The sequence below is a fragment of the Dendropsophus ebraccatus genome, chromosome 5 (assembly GCF_027789765.1).
Source record: "Dendropsophus ebraccatus isolate aDenEbr1 chromosome 5, aDenEbr1.pat, whole genome shotgun sequence".
NCBI classification, from domain to species: Eukaryota; Metazoa; Chordata; class Amphibia; order Anura; family Hylidae; genus Dendropsophus; species Dendropsophus ebraccatus.
The window spans coordinates 127,555,380-127,575,529 of NC_091458.1; the positions used below are offsets into that span (position 1 = coordinate 127,555,380).

Below are 20,150 nucleotides of genomic sequence, written 5' to 3' on the forward strand. Positions count from 1 at the left end.
AAGCTAAAACTAGCCATAGCGCTGTGTATAAATATGCGTATCCTAACTATATCTCTGTGTTATTCCTTTATAGGCTGCATTTCTATACCAATTAGAGGCACGATATTTACAAAATCAAGTAAGTATTCTAGATCAGAGACTACTGTATCATGTATATAGTACACATTAATGGGTATGCTTTCCTAGATTGTAACTCCTTTAAGCAGAAGAACACACCTACCCCTTATCTGGGCTATTGTATGTAATAACTATGGGACATAGAGAATTATCAGAGATGCATTTCTAACGTTGATATTTTGCAGGGAATTGTTAAAACACAGATCATTACCAGCTTTACATCAAATGTCATAAATATACTAGTGAATTATATCTTCCTCTTTGAACTGGAACTTGGTGTCATGTAAGTACATGTATTATTATTTGCCATGTAATTCATAAGAAGTCAGCTTGGCCTTCTGGTTACATATTCGCTGTCTTTTAGAGTGGATTTAGTTGTTTTTTTTATAGGAGCCAAAAGGCTTTTTTTAGGAACAAGTGTACTTTTTAATGACTCCTATCAATCTACCATTAAATAAAATGATGAAACCCTAAATATATTATATATGGGGTGAAATTGGGAAAAAAATTATGGGCGTTCTGTTGTTATGCAATTTACTTTATGGTAAAACTGACATGTTAATCTTTAGGTCAGTCTGAAAACAACCTTATTGGTGGGGAAGGGTCTTTGTAGTATTTTTAAAAAACATTTACTTTTTTTGTTTCTTACACTTTTAAAGTCCTAGGTGACTTTTATATTCAGTCATTAGATTGCATTTACTCTTCATTGCTGTATCACTGCATAGCATTGATCAGTGTTATTGGAGCACTGCATGTAGAGTCTGCTTGACTACTATTAAAAAAAAGTTACAGTTTCCAGTCCCTACAAGACCTCAAGGCATTTAGTAGCCAAACATCAGTATATAGTATAATAAAAATACAAATTAAAAAGTAAAATTGCATTACATGATTACATTTATATAATTTACTTTTTTTTTTTATACAGAGGATCGGCATGGGCAAATACTATTGCACAGTTTTCTCAAGCCACAATCTTATTTCTATATATTCGAGTCAAGAGATTACATGTAAATACCTGGGGAGGTAGTATGGATTTTTAAAGCTTACTTATGTACTAATTCATGTAATAAATATGAAATAAACTATGGTATTCCTATCTGTAAGCACAGAAATGTTTTGTCAGGCTTGGTAACTAAACATCCCTGTGCAGCTGTGCTTATGATCTACAGGAGACTTGATCACAATCAGGTACATTCGCTTTAACATGACCCACGGATAGATCGCCGCCGATGCAGGGAAGCCGGAGCCGCGTTCCATTTTTTTAATCGAGGCCCGTTTCCCGTGTATGGCGCTGTTCTATCCACAGGTGCTCTCGCGGCTCCGTTAGAATCAATGGAGCCGCGTACATGGGAGTCGGAACACGGTTCAAAAAATTGACCGCGGCACCGGCTTCCCTGCGCCGGCGCCGATCTATCCGTGGGTCATGTTAAAGCCAATGTACCTGATGGTATATTCGCTTTAAACCCTTACAGTATATGCATATATCCATGCTGCCTGTTTTCAGATGCCAATTACCGCATCGCATACATACTCTTAGTAATGCTGTGTGATCCGGTGTCTTCAGTAAATACGATTTCAGGCTGACAGTGTCACAGAGGCAGGTCTGTGAGGCTGTCTGCACTTGCCCCTCTCTCTGGCTGACGCTCTGTCTTCAAGTCACCCCTGCCTCCCCCAGAATGGTTGACAGCCAGCTCATCTTCAACTTCTTAAGGTTTCAACATGAGCCAGCTTTCAATCAATCTGGAGGAGGCGGGGTTGGCCTAAAGAATCAGAGGGAGCCAAAGAGCCCGCTCATGTTACAGAAGACCCCTGGGGCCCTCTTAATCATCAGGACTTGGTGCCACTGTAAATGTTATGCTCATGGATAAAAAGTATAGTTATGGCTGCCATGGCCACTAGATGTACGGGGTAATTCAAAAAATATGGTGCAAAAGTAAAGGCCTGCAGTTAACACAACTGGTTTTGGCCAAATTTTCCAAAACTGACATGATATTTTTATTCTCCTAGGATCCTAGGCCATTCCTTTGACAAAGATTCCCATGTTTACATAATTATTATACTAGTTCTAAAACAGTTAAACACACACACACACATATAACCTTTTTTTTCTGCTATATGATGTGAAAAGAATCAGCAATTCTGATGTTGTTTTCACCGGGTCAGATCACCAATATTATATTTTAATATTCCGAATATTTCTGCTCACTACTATATCAAATACATTTATTTTAATTAGAAAAATGTGGGAGTGGCTTTAAAAAAAATGTAAGTACTTTTTTTACTTTAATGAAGCCCCTAGGGGACTATTATAAGCAATAATTAGATTGCTTATACTGATCAATGCTATGATATTGCATAGCTTTGTTCAGTCAGATCAGTGCTCTGCTAGTCGATCCTAGAATTTTTGTTCTGTCGGCTATGAATATTAAGGCTATAATTTTGCACCACCTTTTTAATCACCCTGTATCTGTACCCTTATAAAAATGCCTTAGAGAAGTCTGGTAGAGACATTTTAATGTCTGGCACCAGGTGATATTGTTTACACATGATGGTGAGAATTCGGCAACGACTAGTATTGCATGCATAATACCGTAAGTTACAGTCACATAAAGGAGTTGGATAAAGGCAGGGATGATGTATCTTCTATATAATCATGTGTTACATTTTAAGGTTGGTCTAAAGAGTGTCTACAAGATTGGAACTCCTTTGTAGTACTGGCAGTACCAAGTATGCTCATGGTATGCATAGAGTGGTGGACGTATGAAATTGGCAGCTTCCTTGTAGGTGAGTAATAGAAATATATAAAAGAAAAGTTAAAAGAACTTAAAGACAAGGAGCTGTTAGTGTAATTTATTTTATTGGACTTGCATCATACAAATACAGTTCACCAAAGGCCTTATTACACCAAGCTATTATTGGCTGTATAATCACTTGGTGTAATAGAACCTGTTAAAAGGCAATGATCAGTCGACATGCACAATGTTGGCTGTCACTACATGTAATAGGAGCGGAGGCAGAAGACCAATGCTATCTCCTATCGCCCAGGGAGCCCCCCCCCCGCAGCTCCCTGCGGCCCCACTGTTCTTACCTGCTTGCTGTCGGCCCATGTAGAATCAAGCGAGCGCTGATCTAACAGGTCTACGCTTGTTTCCTCCTCCAGTTTGATCCGTGTAATAGGGCCTTTAGAAATGGTCTATTTAAAACTTTAAAAATATTCAGGGCATGGAAGGAGGGGGTCCAGACCCCACTTGTGAGTGCACCATTGGGCTGTGTCTCAATAAGTAAAAATAAGGGCAAACAGTGGCGTCGCTAAGCTTAATCATTCGGGGCCCAAGCCCCGAATGATTTCAGCCTAGCCCCAAAAGTCTTTTTGATCCCGAAATAACAGCCGCCGGGGTCTGTGATAGATCACTATCAGAGGCCCCAGGCTGCTGTTATTTCAGCGCTGGCGGTCCGCGGGAGCGGGATCGGCCGGCATCACTTCCGGACACCTCGTGACGTCACCCCACTCTTTATTGGACGGAGGGCCGCAGTGGACGCTGCACGCTCTGGCCCGCCTGCGCTCCAGGGACGTCACAGACGGCTGTAGCGGGGCCAAGCTTCTCCCCCGCCGCGCTCCGCCACCTCAGGCTGCAGCTCGGGGTGAGTATTGTAACCCCTGGGGGGGTAACTGTGCGTGTTGGGAGGGGGGGGGCTGGCAGTGTAGTGTGTGTGTGTGTGTGTGTGTGTGTGTGTGTGTGTGATATCAGGTGGGGGAGTGTGTGGGGAATAGTATTGGCACCCGGGGGGGCGGGGGGCTGGCAGTGTGTGGGGATGGTGACCAGGTAGTACTTTGTGTGTGTGTATGGGGGGCTCAGATGGGGGTTAGTAGTGTGTGTATGGGGGGCTCAGATAGGGGGTAGTAGTGTGTGTATGGGGGGGGTTAGATGGGGGTAGTAGTGTGTGTATGGGGGGCTCAGATGGGGGGTAGTAGTGTGTGTATGGGAGATCACATGGGGGTAGTAGTGTGTGTATGGGGGGTCAGATGGGGGTAGTAGTGTGTGTATGGGGAGGTCAGATGGGGGTAGTAGTGTGTGTATGGGGCGGTCAGATGGGGTAGTAGTGTGTGTATGGGGAGGTCAGATGGGGGTAGTAGTGTGTGTATGGGGGCTCAGATGGGGGGTAGTAGTGTGTGTATGGGGGGCTCAGATAAGGGGTAGTAGTGTGTGTATGGGGGGGTTAGATGGGGGTAGTAGTGTGTGTATGGGGGTTAGATGGGGGTAGTAGTGTGTGTATGGGGGGTCAGATGAGGGTAGTAGTGTGTGTATGGGGGGGTAGATGGGGGTAGTAGTGTGTGTATGGGGGGTCAGATGGGGGTAGTAGTGTGTGTATGGGGGGGTTAGATGGGGGTAGTAGTGTGTGTATGGTGGGTCAGATGGGGTAGTAGTGTGTGTGTATGGGGAGGTCAGATGGGGGTAGTAGTGTATGTATGTGGGCTGAGATGGGGGTAGTAGTGTGTGTATGGGAGATCACATGGGGGTAGTAGTGTGTGTATGGGGGGTCAGATGCGGGTAGTAGTGTGTGTATGGGGAGGTCAGATGGGGGTAGTAGTAGTGTCTGTATGGGGCAGTCAGATGGGGGTAGTAGAGTGTGTATGGGGAGGTCAGATGGGGGTAGTAGTGTGTGTATGGGGGCTGAGATGGGGGTAGTAGTGTGTGTATGGGAGATCAGATGGGGATAGTAGTGTGTGTATGGGGGGTCAGATGGGGGTAGTAGTGTGTGTATGGGGAGGTCAGATAGGGGTAGTAGTGTGTGTATGGGGCGGTCAGATGGGGGTAGTAGTGTGTGTATGGGGAGGTCAGATGGGGGTAGTAGTGTGTGTATGGGGGCTCAGATGGGGGTAGTAGTGTGTGTATGGGGGGCTCAGATGGGGGTAGTAGTCTGTAGGTGGGGTCAAGTGAGGGTAGTGTGTGTGTGTGTGTGTGTGTGTAGGGGGCAGGTTTATTGTAGGCAGAGGAGGGAACTTTATTACTATGGGGAACACAGCAGGAGCATTATTACTATATTTGGGTGCACAGCATGGACACTATTACTATATGGAGGCATAGCAGGGGACATTATTACTATATGAGGGGCACAGCAGGTGGCATTACTACTATATTGGGGCACAGCAGGAAGCATTACTACTATATTGGGGCACAGCAGGAAGCATTACTACTATATTGGGGCACAGCAGGAAGCATTACTACTATATTGGGGCACAGCAGGAAGCATTACTACTATATTGGGGCACAGCAGGAAGCATTACTACTATATTGGGGCACAGCAGGAAGTATTACTACTATATTAGGGCACAGCAGGAAGCATTATTACTATATTGAGGCACAGCAGGAGACATTATTACTATATAGAGGCAAAGCAGGAGACATTATTACTAAATGGGGTTACAGCAGGAGGCATTATTACTATATGGAGGGCAAAGCAGGAGACATTATTATTATATGGGAGCCCAGCAGGGGACATTATTACTATATGAGATCATAGCAGGGGACATTATTACTATATGGAGGCACAGTAGGGGCATTTAACAATGTGGGATGGCACAGCAGGGAGCATTATTACTATATTTGGGTGCACAGCGGGGGTATTCTATACGGGAATAATGCACAGCAGGGGTATTCTATATGGGGATGCTGCACAGCAGGGGGGGTTATTCTATATAGGGAGGATGCTGAGCAGGGGGCTATACTATTTGGAGGCACAGTTGAGGCCTATAATTTATGCAGACACAGAGGGAAGGGGGGGCTACAACTATGTTGAGAAGACGTCAACTGTGAGTCACAATTTCAAATACTAGCCTATGTGATCATCTGTTTAAAAAAAAGTCACACACACACACACATATATATATATATATATATATATATATATAGCGTGTGTGTGTGTGTGTAACGTCACTGCAGAAATCAACTCAGGGGGCCCGTGCCCCGGATGTCTTAAAACCCTAGCAACGCCCCTGAGGGCAAATAACATCCATTGTTGCAAAACAACAGCCATTATTAAAGGGGTACTCCAGCCAGGGCCGCCGATAGGGCAGTACAAGTGGTACTGCCGTATGGGGCCCAGACCCTAAGAGACACAGGGGGGGGGGGCCCGGCGGGCCCGCCGCCCCCCGCCCGCTACGCTAGGGGGGTCCGCACGGCCCCCCTTGCCACCTGTTTTTGAGCATCCCGAGAAGCTGCGGCCACGCAGCTTCTCGGGATGCACTGATTGCTTTAATGTTCCGCCCGCACTGCGGGCGGAACATTAAAGCGATCAGAATACAGGAGAAGGACCTGTCAGCGTCCTCCTCCTGTATTCTCTCCCATAGGCTGCCGGCACTTCATACCAGCAGCCTATGGGAGGCCGGGCCGTGATCATGTGCCCCTCCGGCAGGCGTGATGATGTGACTTCATCACGTCTGCCGGAAGTCCCGTCCCTGCGGCTCGCAAGATGGAGCCCGAAGAGGAGGAGGAAGAGCTGCTGCCTGCACAGCGCGGATTAGGTGAGTAGGATGTTTTTTTTTTTTTAGGGGCACCTCTGGGGGCGTTATTAGTGTATGGGGGCACCTCTGGGGGCATTATTAGTGTATGGGGGCACCTCTGGGGGCATTATTAGTATATGGGGGCACCTCAGGGGGCATTATTAGTATATGGGGGCACCTCTGGGGGCATTATTAGTGTATGGGGGCACCTCTGGGGGCATTATTAGTATATGGGGGCACCTCTGGGGGCATTATTAGTATATGGGGGCACCTCTGGGGGCATTATTAGTATATGGGGGGCACCTCTGGGGGCATTATTAGTGTATGTGGGCACCTCTGGGGGCATTATTAGCATATGGGGGAACCTCTGGGGGCATTATTAGTGTATGGGGGCACCTCTGGGGGCATTATTAGTATATGGGGGCACCTCTGGGGGCATTATTAGTATATGGGGGCACCTCTGGGGGCATTATTAGTGTTTGGGCGCACCTCTGGGGGCATTATTAGTATATGGGGGGCACCTCAGGGGGCATTATTAGTTCATGGGGGCACCTCTGGGGGCATTATTAGCTCATGGGGGCACCTCTGGGGGCATTATTAGTATATGGGGGCACCTCTGGGGGCATTATTAGTTCATGGGGGCACCTCTGGGGGCATTATTAGTGTATGGGGGCACCTCTGGAAGCATTATTAGTATATGGGGGCACCTCTGGGGGCATTATTAGTATATGGGGGCACCTCTGGGGGCATTATTAGTATATGGGGGCACCTCTGGGGGCATTATTAGCTCATGGGGGCACCTCTGGGGGAATTATTAGTATATGGGGGCACCTCTGGGGGCATTATTAGTTCATGGGGGCACCTCTGGGGGCATTATTAACTCATGGGGGCATCTCTGGGGGCATTATTAGTGCATAGGGGTACCTCTGGGGGCATTATTAGTTCATGGGGTCCACCTCTAGGGGCATTATTTGCTCATGGAGGCACAGCTGGGAATCCTACATACAGGGGGCACAGCAGGGGATCCTACATACAGGGGGCATCCCACACAGCGCAGTTACTATGGGAGCCTACGGGGGGGGGAAAGGAAAGGAAGTTGCTAGAAATGTTCGGAGCCTAAATTGTTTGTCTCGCAGGTTCTAAGGGGATGAAACGTATCTGGAAGGACTCATCATGGAGGTCTGGGCCGGATGGAGAGGAAAAGGGAAAGTGACGCCTCAGATCAAAGAAGACGTCACCTGTGAGTCCCTGTATGACACTTTTCTTATTTTGTAGAACATCATTTAGTAGGGGCGCCCCGAGGTGACAGCTACTACATTATCTGTATTTAGAGATATCACTGTGTTATCTGTTGTGTTACATAGGACTGCAGGTGACTACTACATTATCTGTACTCAGAGATATCACTGTGTTATCTGTGGTGTTACATAGGACTGCAGGTGACATCTACATTATCTGTACTCAGAGGGATATCACTGTGTTATCTGTGCTGTTACATAGGACTGCAGGTGACATCTACTACATGATCTATACTCAGATATATCACTGTGTTATCTGTGCTGTTACATAGGACTGCAGGTGAAATCTACTACATTATCTGTACTCAGAGATACCACTGTGTTATGTGGTGTTACATAGGACTGCAGGTGATATCAGGTGATTTCTCCAGGTTGCAGAAGTTCAAACTTCATCGTGCCCTGGTGTGCTGGTGTCTGTATGTCTGTATACATGTGTGCTGGTGTCTGTATGTCTGTATACATGTGTGCTGGTGTCTGTATACATGTGTGCTGGTGTCTGTATGTCTGTATACATGTGTGCTGGTGTCTGTATACATGTGTGCTGGTGTCTGTGTGTGAGATCAATTCTAGAGAACTGGCTCATATATCCCATTTTCCCCAGTGGCTTAAAATGTAACCTCTGTTATACAGTTATAAAATTGTAGAACCTAAATGTGAACAAGGTGCAATTCAAATAGACACTTACTTGTATAGCTGCCTCTTGTGCTCTGTATGCAGTGCATTATATTCACCCTTGCAACGTACAATTTATAGCGTGTCTACAAGCCCAGCGGGGCTCATTATGATGGAGACTAAAACTTATACAAGAGTGGGGTAGGGGTTCCCCTGTATTCAGAATGCTGTTGAGTGCTAGGCAATGCCCCGTCTGGGATTATTGAATTACGAGGGTCTATGCAGAGCAGGATAAAGACACCTCTGCTGCACAAACAGGATCTCCTAGAAAGCGTTCTCACTGCCATGTATTCGCTATCACTGGCTTGGGTGAGCTAAACTAGTCTGCCTGGGGGGGGGGGGGGGATTTGTATATGCTCACTAACATGGAACAGCCTCATTATATTAGCCTTATCAACATATTCTATGTTAGTGAGCATACCGGGGGGGGGGGGGGGGGGATATTGGTGAACATATACAAATCAAACAGCCCCCCAGACCCTCGAAATTCAATAACCCCAAACGGGGCATTGCCTAGTACTCAACAGCATTCTGAATACAGGGGAACCCCTACCCCACTCTTGTATAAGTTTTAGTCTCCATCATAATGAGCCCCGCTGGGCTTGTAGACACGCTATAAATTGTACGTTGCAGGGGTGAATATAATGCACTGCATACAGAGCACAAGAGACAGCTATACAAGTAAGTGTCTGTTTGAATTGCACCTTGTTCACATTTAATTTCTACAATTTTATAACTGTATAACAGAGGTTACATTTTAAGCCACTGGGGAAAATGGGGTATATGAGCCAGTTCTCTAGAATTGATCTGAACCAAATTATACCTCCCAGCAAGGCGTGGGTCAAAACACAATTTTTTTTTTATTAATGTGGGGGGCCCAGACACTTTGGTTGTATGGGGCCCCGAAATTCCTGATGGCGGCCCTGACTCCAGCGGGGGGGGGGGGGGGGGGGGGGTGTACTTTTTTGCGCTGAGGGAGGTGGCTGAGGGAAAAGACGTCCACTCACCTCCCCAGTTCCAGCGGCGGGTCCCACATCGTGGCGCTCCGGTGCCCGGTTGCTTCCTGGTGTCTGACGTGGGCCCGAGACGATACGCCTCAGGTCCGCTCAGCCAGTCAGTGACAGAGGTGGGATCTGAGCAGGCTTGAAACGGATCCCGCCTCCTTCACTGACTGGCTGAGCGGACCTGAAACGTCACGTCTAGGGCCCGCGTCAGACACCAGGAAGCGGACGGGAACCGGGCACCGGAGCGCCGCGATGCGGGACCTGCCGCTGGAACCGAGGAGGTGAGTGGACGTCTTTTCCCTGTCACCTCCTCCCCAATCCCAGCAAAAAAGTGCCCCCCCCCCGCTGGAGTACCCCTTTAATGATCATGAAAATTAGCAATGGCTGTTGTTTTGCAACAATGACCGTTATTTGCCCTTATTTTTACCTAGTAGGAAGATAGCCTTGGGGTGTATGACATCCTGGCAACTTTCAAACATTCCATTGTTGTCTATGTTTTACATACTTTTCTTCCTTCTCACATAGTTTCTCTATTGTCTTTTTACAGGTCTGATAAGTGTGGTGGAGCTTGGTGCTCAGTCTGTCATCTACCAAGTAGTCACCATAGCATACATGGTAATTTTCTAAGCACAGAAATATTGAATCCATCATGTGAAAATTAGAAATTAAATTAGTGACTGTGACCTTACAATGTTTATATCCGATTCAGATTCTTATTCAGGGCCATTTAAATAAACTGGTGGGCCCAGTGCAAAGACCCTCAGAGACCCTTGTATTTGTAACTCAAAATAACAGCCGTATTTATATTTTATTTTACTGAGTGTACACGAGACATTGGGGTGCAATGTATCGCAATGCAATGTGATATTCCTCTCCCACCAGAATGCAGGGATTTTGCCTGTTGTCCAAAGACAACTTAGGAACCATGCACAGACAACAATATATTCTCAGTCTTTTTAGAAATTGTTTTTTTTTAGATACAGTTTTTTTATGCTTCTGGTTTATAATTATGTTTCTCTTTATATGTAAAATTTTGGGAAGCTACTTGTAAACATTTTTACAGATTCCATATGGCATAGGTATGGCTACCAGTGTGCGTGTAGGCAATGCTCTTGGTTCGGGGAATATAGAACAAGCAAAGAAGTCCATGATGCTTGCTTTTCTCATCACAGGTATTTTTATATAAAAATAAATTAGTGTAGACAAATGATGTAAGTGCTAAAACCAGTGTTGTATCTACTATGGCTGTAGACCACTAAACTGCTATAGAGCCCATGTGGCAGGGGGGCCCGGGGTCTGTCCCAGTGAAGTGTGGTCTGCCTCCATGGTACTAGCTATGGTATTGACAGCAACCAACTATGGGTCCCCAGTTGGGAATAAAATTACCCTAGAATTCACATGTAAGCAGAAAGAAGCAATCCAATGACTATTTTATTTTACATTATAAGGCTATGTTCACACGTCAAAAAAAGAAAAGGCGTCCGATTTTGATATTAAAAAAACATCAGTTTTTGCGGCGATTGAACTGACTGCAATGGCAATGCATTAAAGAGTAACTGTCATGTTTTTTTTTATTGCAGAAATCAGTAGTAGAAGCGATTTTAAGAAACTCTGTAATAGGTTTCATCAGCCAAAAAAGCCTCCTTCTGTACTCAAGAAGCAATCTCCCAGCCTCCCCCCCTGACTTCTTATCTGTGCATTATCAGGCAAACACGTCTTCATTACAGAGAAGCCAGTGAAGACGGGCTCTGTTCTCTCCATTCTATCCTTATGGAAGGGGGAGGGGCTGAGGGAGATGAGGGAGCAGGAAGAGGTGACATGAAGATCAGCGGTTTGTAGACTCTCTGGGCACCTAAAACGCTAAATTCAGGTGTCAGAAAGGTCAGTGCTTATCTATGAACTTACTGAGAGAAGATTGCAGGGTGTTGTGCTGTGCAGGACTGCTCCGTGCTCAGTCACTCCTAACAGCCCCTCCCCTCTCCATAGCCACATAATGGAGACAGAAATCCTGCTTCATTTGATGTGAGGGGGGAGGCTGGGAGATTGCTTTTTCACTACAGAAGGAAACTCTTTTAGTACATAAAACCTATAAGAGTTTCTTAAAATCGCTTGAACTGTTGATATTTAAAGTTTTCAGAAAAATGACCATGAAATGACAGTTACGCTTTAAAGTCAATGGAAGACGGACGTCCAATGCACACAATGCATTGAATAACGGACGTTTTTACTGTGGAAGTCAAAATAATGATCATGATCATTAATTTCTGACGTCTTTTGCAAACAGCGGACGTTTTTTATTATCCGTTTACACACAGTTTTTCTTTTCTCACCGTTCTTTTAATACTATTAAATTCAATGTACTTTTTAATTAAGCCACACCCAAAGTCCAGTTAGTAACACCAGACTAGACTAATGTACAAACACCAGTCATTGCACTAAGGGGAGGCCAGGCTGCTAAATAACGTCCGTTATTTTAGACTCAAAACGACGGACGTCATTTTAAACGTTGTGTGAACATAGCCAAATAAGGAAAAAAATGTCTCAGAAATCTGCCAAGTGAAATCAAGCCTCTTAAAGGGGTAGTGCGGCGGTAAAGAATTATTCACAGAATAACACACATTACAAAGTTATACAACTTTGTAATGTATGTTATGTCTGTGAATGGCCCCCTTCCCCGTGTCCCACCACCCCCACCCGTGTACCCAGAGGTGTGGTGCGCTATACATACCTGTCACGTGCCGACTCGTCTCCTATCTTCAGTCAGTGATGTCATCTTCGGACGGATCCCTCCGACTGTCCTGAGTGCCGGCCGCCCTCTTCAGCGTCATCAGATGCTCAGCCGCGATTGGCTGAGCACAGTTTGGCTCAGCCAATCGCGGCTGAGCAGCTGATGACGCGGCAGAGGGCGGCCGGCACTCAGGACGGTCGGAGGGATTCGGCCCGGCCGTCCGAAGATGACATCACTGACTGAAGATAGGAGACGAGTCGGCACGTGACAGGTATGTATAGCGCACCACACCTCTGGGTACACGGGTGGGGGTGGTGGGACACGGGGAAGGGGGCCATTCACAGACATAACATACATTACAAAGTTGTATAACTTTGTAATGTGTGTTATTCTGTGAAGAATTCTTTACCGCCGCACTACCCCTTTAAATACCTTTGCATTGTGTCACCAAGTAGTGTTGGTTTATGCTGCAGACCTTCATGCTAGACCACTATTAATATGTCCATATCTTTCTTCTTTACAGCTGTTTTCATCATTATAGACATAATCCTGCTTGCTGCCATGAAGAATGTGTTTTCATACATATTCACCAGTGATGAGTAAGTGTGAAAGGTCATGATTGTTATGAAGCATATTAACTTGTTTTATTAGATTACAATGAATATCAGCAAAATAAGAAGTTGTTTTGCTGGGAAATAAAGACTTGATCAGTAAGGTCTAGATTAGCGGTGTCACACACGCAGCCGTCCAGCTGTTGTGCAACTAAAATTCCCATCATGTGTAGAGTTCCAGCTGTCCAGGCATGATGGGAATTGTAGTTTTGCAACAGCTGGGGGGCCACAGTGCAACTTCTGTGGTCTAGATATGTGCAAAAGGAGAAGAAAAGTGTCCACAAGATCTCTAAAACTCTCATGTGCTTTGCTGCTACTGTAACACACTGTAGATTTTCCTAACACACATCCATGGTGGAAACTCCATAGCATGTCCACCCTATGCACATACTCCTACAGTGGGAATAAAACAGTCATGTTTAATACCCCCCCCCCCTTTTTTTTCTTGTAGAGAAATAGCTGCTCTAGTATCTGACGTTATACCTGTATATCTCGTGTTTCACCTATTTGAATGTATTGCTGTAAGTAAAATTTAGACTCTTCTTTAAATTATGATTTTTTTGGCAATAAGCATTTGTGATTTTGGCACTTTTTGTTTTTAATTAATCACTTGGCATAGTTACTGTTAGCGTGACGGTATTTTTCAGATTTATAAATGCACCCGGCCATAAGACGCACCCTTGGTTCAGACAAAAATTTGAAAAAATATTTCTTGCTAAGTAAACTTCCCTGGTGGTCTAAGTCAGCGAAAGGGTTCAAAGTTTATTGAAATAACAGGGTCATTTGAAGACTCTCCATGACAGTACAGTATACCCACACATACATAGTACTGCAGCATGCACAATACACACACAGTTCTGCTTTATCATACACTCTAGCTCTGCTACATCAAAACACACGCACCCCTCCCAGTCATGTGGCTGATCACATGACTGTGATATCATGACACTTCTGCAGGGCCTTCAGCTCCCTTTCTTACCTTGATCCTTAGCACAGTTTTCAGGGACTTTGTAGTTTATTAGATATGTAAATGAGGCAGTTTGGTGCATTGGGGACAGGACTACCACCCTTAGTGCACCAATTTGCCGTGACTGGCCTGCCCTCCTAATGAGTATACATCCAGTGAAGGAGTTACGTCACTGCAGCACCGCCCCAATACTTATAATGAGGCCAAGTGATACATGCAGTAAACATTAGGTGGCTTCCCAAGGTATTATATTACTTCCTTTTCCCATCCTGATGGGAGTGCTTACAAAAACTACAGACCAAAGTATCTCACTTTGTTTGGCAGAATGCTATGCCATGTATTTTTTAAAGTACTCCTTTCCCTTCGTCACATTCATGGAGTTTAAAGCGACTCTGTACCCACAATCTGCCCCTTCAAACCGTTTGTACCTTCAGATAGCTGCTTTTAATCCAAGATCTGTCCTGGGGTCCGTTCAGTAGGAGTGGCAGGATTTCTCCTAATCATCACTTGTCGGAACACTGCACATGTGCTGGATCGTTAAGACACATGGGCAGTGTTCAGACAAGTGATGAATAGGAGAAATCCTTCTAGGGGCATTCCTAATGATGAGGAGGGTAGGTAGGAAGGACGGAAAGGCGTCACAGGCCTAGGGTACACTCGAAGCCCCGCCAACTTGACACAAGGCTGCAAGTTTTTATGTTTTTTAAGACATTAAAGGGAACCAATCACGCCGAAATTGCCCCCATTGATAAGGAAGCGTGCTGGTACATCAGCCAACACGCTTCCCAAACATCCCCCTGTCCCCTCCGTCCCCTCTTTTGTTAGCCCGTAATCTTACTTTTGTGATGTCCCGCGCCGTATGCTAATCAGCCCCAAGTAGTCAAGGTGGGCTGAACTAGTCAAGGTGGGCTGTACTAGTCACGGTCCTGGGCGCTGTAATCACGCCCAGAGGGGCGTGATTCAAAGACCTTCGCTCCGCCGACGTCATCTCTGGCCCGCGTTCATGTCGGCGGCCCGCCGCGTCTTTCGCATGCCGCGCATGCGCACTACGGCGGGAGAAGACGCTGACGTACTGCGCGTGCGCGGCGTGCGGAAGACGTCGGCGGCGCTTGCGTTCCAACGCAGACGTCTTCCGCACGCGCAGTACGTCAGCGTCTTCTCCCACCAGACTGCGCATGCGAAAGACGCGGCGCGCCGACGACGTGAGCGCGGGCCAGAGATGACGTCGGCGGAGCGAAGGTCTTTGAATCACGCCCCTCTGGGCGTGATTACAGCGCCCAGGACCGTGACTAGTACAGCCCACCTTGACTAGTTCAGCCCACCTTGACTACTTGGGGCTGATTAGCATACGGCGCGGGACATCACAAAAGTAAGATTACGGGCTAACAAAAGAGGGGACGGAGGGGACAGGGGGATGTTTGGGAAGCGTGCTGGCTGATGTACCAGCACGCTTCCTTATCAATGGGGGCAATTTCGGCGTGATTGGTTCCCTTTAACTTGCTTTAAGTAATTAAATTAAGGAAAAAAAAATTTTTTTTTTTTTTTTTACATTTTTATTTCGAGTGGCAGCCATGGGAGTGGCAAGGGATGCCATGGTCCTTCTGCTGCCACCTACAGCTGTGTCAGGAACTGCAGGGCAGCACAAGCAGCTACATATAGCTAATGCTGCTGTTTTTTTTTTGTTAGCACAAGGCCACAAGATAGTAAAATTAAAAAAAAAAGGTGAAATAAGGAGAAGTAGCCCCTTTATAAAGTAAAAAAGAAGAGACTGCATTTTATGTAAACATCCAGAATCATCCAGAATTCCCAATAAAATTAATCTTATTTATAAAATTGCTATAATGTGAATGAGTTGCTAAATTCACAATAACACAGTCTCTCTCTGCAGTGTGTATCCAGTGGTGTACTAAGAGGGATAGGACGACAGAAGATCGGCGCCATTATCTTTGTCATTGGCTATTACATGCTTGGACTACCAGTTGCTGTTGCTCTTATGTTTGCAGCCAATCAAGGCATTAAAGGTGTTATAGCTGATCTAACTAATGCTGTGTTTACATGGATCGATAATTCGCCCGATCGTACGATTAACGATATCGAAAGAATAATGTTTTTTTAGAACGATCAGTGTTTAGACGGAACGATATATCGTACGGAAAAATCGTTTTGCGATCGCTTAAGCCTATCTCGCACATAAGTAAAATCGGTGAGCGGCTGTTTACACGGAACGATCTGCGAATTTTTTACGAACGACGATTTAAGAACATGTTGTAAGATCAAAATGAACGATTTCTCGCTCGTCGTTTAATCGTTCGCTGCGTTTACACGTACGATTATCGTTTGAATTTGATCGTTATCGTGCAAATTCGAACGATAATCGTTCCGTGTAAACGCAGCATAAGGGTCCATTTACACAGAAAGATTATCTGCCAAAGATTTGAAGCCAAAACCAGGAACAGACTATAAACAGAGATCAGGTCATAAAGGAAAGCCTGAGATTTCTCCTCTTTTCAAATCCATTCATGGTTTTGGCTTCAAATCTTTGGCAGATAATCTGTCAGATAATCTTTCTGTGTAAATGGACCCATAGGGTCTCTGCTTGAAATTGCGCGAGAATTCCGTAGTGTGAACGGCCCCTTATTTGAACCAGAAGCAACATCTGCCCAACTTTGTAGTTTCTCTACTTGCGATTTTTTTAAAATTTTCGACGACTAATGATATACGATTGTCAACTAGAGCTTTTGGGAACGACCTGAAATCATTCGCCATAACACACAGAATAATAGTGGTTAGTTACGATTGTTACTACGATAGTTACTAACATAGTTTATTTCTTATGAACCCAGCAAAAGATGGGGGACATTTATCAAGAATGGTGTACGAATACGCCAGTCTTAAATAAAGCCCCGCCCCTTTTCCCTTATTTACTAGGATGATAATATGATAACCTCCCCCCTTAATGTGTAACTTATAGCACCAGCAAAAAGTTGGCCATGTGTTCTCTGTAGACTATCCCTCCTACCAGCTGCCTTCAGCAACACCACCCAACTCTATCAGCCAGATTCTGACCCGTTCCCAGTGTCCGTGCTACCGGGTAGCAGAGAGAGCTGCCCTTCAGTCCGGCAGGAAAGATTCGCTCTTTGTCTGAACTGCCGCCTCAGAGGCATAAGTTTAACTTTTATATTCGCTGAGAAAATCCCTTTAAAGGGCTTTTTCAGGATTAGGAAAAAAAAAACCACAAGTGCTTTCTTGCAAGAATAGCACCTCCCCTGCCCCCAGGCTGTGTGTGGTATTACAATTTAGCTCAATTCACTACAATGGAACAAAGCTGCAATACCACACAAAAAAAGAGGATAAGAGAGATGATGTTTCTGGAAGAAGGCAGCCATGTTTTTCTAAGCCTGGTTAACCCCTCTATGCATATAGAGAACTGTGAAATCAGAGACGGACACCTCTTAGGGACAATGGGAAGGTTGGGGAGGTCACTAGATTTTAAAAATCTATGTAAAAACCTGCATCAAAACAGAAGGTGTAAAATCACCCTCTGACTGGCTACAATGTGAAAACTCTAAAAACACGTAGATAGATAACTATGTCATTTCACCTAAAGGTCTTTGGTATGGAATGATCCTGTGTGGAGTGTTTCTGTCTGCGTTTTTTACTATCTACCTCTTCCGGGTGAGCTGGAAAGATATTGCAGTTGAAGTAAGTGTCCATTACTAAAAAAAAAAAGAAAACCTGATAAATATACTGATAGACAACAGCATGGATTATTTATGTTTTTTTTTTCTTGTGGATTTTAACAGATTGCTTTGAAAAAATATATATATTATATTAAGCTAGATTCACATGTTCCACTGCAATGCTCGGTACAGTTATGGCCTATGGCTCTACATTCTTTCAGTGGATTTTTTGCTGAAGTTCTCCTTTAATATAAACATATTTATTATAGTTTGATTGTATTTTTCAGGCTCAGAAACGTGCAGGAATGACTTGCAATAATAGTTCAGGTAATATTTTTTACCTTTTTTTTTTTTTTAACCATTAATGACTGTTTCATTGTAATATAAACTATGGCCTCATGTACATGAATTTGTGAATTTCTCCATTGTAGAAGCAAAACCATATTGTAGCCATATAGTTCTAAGCAGGGCACCGTAGATTGCATTAATATTTAGAAGGCTCCTAGGATTGCCAGAGAGACCAAGCAGAAGCCTGACCTTGTTGCTAGACTTCTGACAGTATGCTGTAGAATACCGGAACCTGTTACATGCCATGGTCATGGTTTGAAGTTGGCATGTAATGGGTTAGATTACAGTGAGAGTTAGAGCACAGTACATACCAACACCTGATCTCCCACAATGCCAGTGCAAAAGCGCGACACAGAAAAGAAGATGGCTGAAGCCTTCTGCGCCCTGGTGCTTACTTCTGGAAATTTCATATCTTGGAGGTAAACCTTCCAAGAAAGTTTTATTGTCCTGACAGAGGTCTAGTCGATGGTTTTGATGTCCTTAGGAAGAGACCAGTACTGTAGCCCCGAAAACCTACATTTTATTATCATCTTTAGTTAGCCAATAAAACTACTAAGAACTGTAAGGGCCATTTTTCTCGGCCCAATGACTTGGTGTAAGCGAGCGCCGATCAGCTAGATTGGTTCTCGCTTACTGAGCCCATATATGGCCTGGTAACTGTGTGGACATTGTTAGCGATGTCTGTGCAGCCCTTGTAAAATAATAAGCGTACATACCTCTCCACGCTACTTGATGTCCTGCTGGCTTCATCCGACTACCAGCAGTGTCTGAAGTGACAGGCTGCAAAGCCAATCACTGGGATAGTGCCGTGGCCAGTTATTGGCTGAGCAGCCTGTCACTTCAGACATGGCGGGGAGCGGGCCGAAGCTACCAGGACATCAGGGAGCATGGAGAGGTATGTATGAATTTAGTATATTTTCTTTACAAATTTATTAGCTGTTGGCCGAGCATTGCTGTTACACGTAGTGATGCGCGATCTGTCGTTGATCGTTGTCTTTATTAAACGGCCTGAATTCGGCAGATTATCGCTCTGTGTAATGGTCCTTTTACACGGAGCGATAATTCGGCCAATTGATCTTTTAACGATTTTGAGGCAACGATTTTATTTTTATAACGATCAGCGTTTAGATGAAAAGATAATCGTTTGAAAAAATCATTATTGCGATCGTTCTAAGATGGCTTAGGTCCATCTCACACATAGGGTAAATCGGTGAAAGACTGTTTACACCAAGCGATCTGAGAATTTTCAGCGAACGACCAACAATGATTTGAGAACATGTTGAAAGACCAAGATGAACGATTACTCGCTCATCGCTGGATCGTTCGCTGTGTTTACACGAACCAATTATCGCTCAAATGCGATAGTTATCGTGAAAGTTCGAACGATAATCGCTCTGCGTAAAAGGACCATAATAGGGCTCTAAGTGTTTTTCACTGGTATATTATATTATCACTGGTATATTATATTATATTAACACTGGTATATTATATTATTACTGGTATATTATATTATCGATGGTATGTTATATTATCACTGGTATATTATATTATCTGTGGTATGTTATATTATCGCTTGTATGTTATATTATATTCACACTGGTATATTATATTATCGCTGGTATATTATATTATTACTGGTATATTATATAATTGCTGGTATATTATATTATATTATCACTGGTATATTATATTAAGCTCTTACTGAAAGTCTTGCTTGTGTTCGCAGTGGTGGGACATAATGAATCGGGCATTAAATTATCAGAGCTTCCTGCTCAGAAGACTGGTCCACCGCAGCAGCTGTTCCAAGAAGTACAAGGGGTCTCCGAGAAGCTTTTACTGACTAGCAAAGTGTTAGTCATACGTGGAGTCACTCTGGCATTGGCTATTGCTGTTCTCTTAACTGGAGTTCTGGTTAAAGTGTGGATATCCTACTAGTGGAGGACTCAGAAGACCTCTTAGAAACTAGTGACAGTGTCATTTGATAGAACAGCTGCTGAATATGATATTATGAAGACTATGAGACTTTGTACAAAGTAGCTTGTTATCAAAATTACACTTTACACTTTGACATGTTAAAAGGGAATCTGTCCGGTCTGTGCCAGGTAGAAAGCTGCAAACACAGGTAGATAGGTGATAGGAAGATAAAACAAATGATACCTTTGTCTTTCCCCATGGTTATTTGCAGAGTTATAAAATAGCATTTTTCCTTGAAAACTCAGGTGC

General features: G+C 44.5%; 1 pseudogene; it reads left to right on the forward strand.

Moving 5' to 3' along the window:
* Window positions 1-19,862, forward strand: part of LOC138793801 (multidrug and toxin extrusion protein 2-like) — a 28,661-nt pseudogene extending 8,799 nt beyond the window's left edge.
* Window positions 19,863-20,150: the final 288 nt, after the last annotated feature.